This window comes from Sinocyclocheilus rhinocerous, unplaced genomic scaffold, assembly GCF_001515625.1.
Source record: "Sinocyclocheilus rhinocerous isolate Xijiao unplaced genomic scaffold, SAMN03320098_v1.1 scaffold4130, whole genome shotgun sequence".
NCBI classification, from domain to species: domain Eukaryota; kingdom Metazoa; phylum Chordata; class Actinopteri; order Cypriniformes; family Cyprinidae; genus Sinocyclocheilus; species Sinocyclocheilus rhinocerous.
The window spans coordinates 9,448-10,909 of record NW_015647451.1 but is presented as its reverse complement, the minus strand read 5'-3'; positions in this window follow the sequence as shown (position 1 = coordinate 10,909).

Here is a 1,462-nt window from a genome sequence, read left to right as displayed (position 1 = left end):
TATGGTCAGCCGTGCTCTCCCGACTTGCATGGGCTCCTCCTCCGGGAGGATGAGGCGTTGAGACAGCGTGTCACACGCCGCTACTAACTACTAACTAACCCAGTGACGTGCTCGCGGGGAATCCCCCCTCTTTGGTGCCGGGAACGGAGAGCAATCCGGTCGTCGACCCGAATGGCGAGGTCGATCAACCCATCCAAGCCAGAAGGCAGCTCAAGGGAATAGATCTCGTCCTTCACGTGCTCAGCCAGGCCGTGGAGGAAGTGATCCCAGAGTGCCTTCTCATTCCAGCCACAGGATGCGGCGAGCGGACACGGACTGCTCTCCCTGCTGGAGCAGGGACAGGGCTTGTGCCGCCTCAATTTCCCGCGCCGAGCGATCAAACACCTTGCGCAACTCCTTCGAGAATGCCTCAAAGGACAAACAGCAGTCATGCTCGCTATCCCACATGGCCATTCCCCACTCTCTCGCTTGACCCACCAAGAGCGTGATGACGAACGCTACCCTGGATTGCTCCGTGGGGAAACAAGAAGGCTGGAGAGTGAAAGTCAGCGAGCATTGGGACAGGAATGACCGACATGAGTTGGGCTCACCCGAGTATGGAGCGGGCGGATTAAGCCGCGGTTCCGCGTGGCGAGGAACGGCTCCTTCAGAGCCAGGCGCGGGTGTGCCAGCCCGGGCTGCCGAAGGGCTGGCCTGCAGCTGGTCCAGCCGTTCTGCCAGCTGGTTGAGTTGGAGAGAAATCTCCGAGTAGGCGCGACGAGAAGCCGCGAGTTCCTCCTGTTGTTGACCCAGAAGAGAGCCCTGCTGCAGGAGGGCTCGGCGCAACTCCGTCTCCTCTGCTGAATCCATTTATGGTGAGTAGATTCTGTCAGGGTCTGGGATAGAGAGAGGACTCAGATGCAGAGTAGTGAGAAAGGACGGTCTTTATTCTCACCACAAAACACAAAATAACATAAACAATAGTTAACTGCTGCTCAAGTGAGCGGAGATTCCAGAGCTGGCCGGCAGACACTGCGGACCACTCGAGCTGCCGGACTCCGTACTACGAGTCCTTAAGCACAGGAGAACAGAGGGTCAGATACTGATGCTTGCACTCACAGGTTACACAAAGACACGAGCAAGGACAAAACAATCTACTCACGATGAAGGACAGACAGGCAGAGACATATAAGGGAGTGGGGGAATGAGCAACAGGTGGGGGAGAGTCTGCTCGTGATCCGCAAACCCCCGCTGCGAGATCAGCGCTGATTGCCCAGACCACAAGCTACCGAACATGACAGGACAACCCAGACCGCAGGCGAAGCCGAGAAGGCACCCTGCACCGTGACAATTTCATGTAAAAACTATTTTTAAAACGGTAATGACGGTAATGGTTGTTAGCCAATCATAAAAGTGGGCGGTTACACTGACCTCTTAAAGGGAAAACACCCTCAAACCGACTGTTTCAGTCAGAGGATGAGAA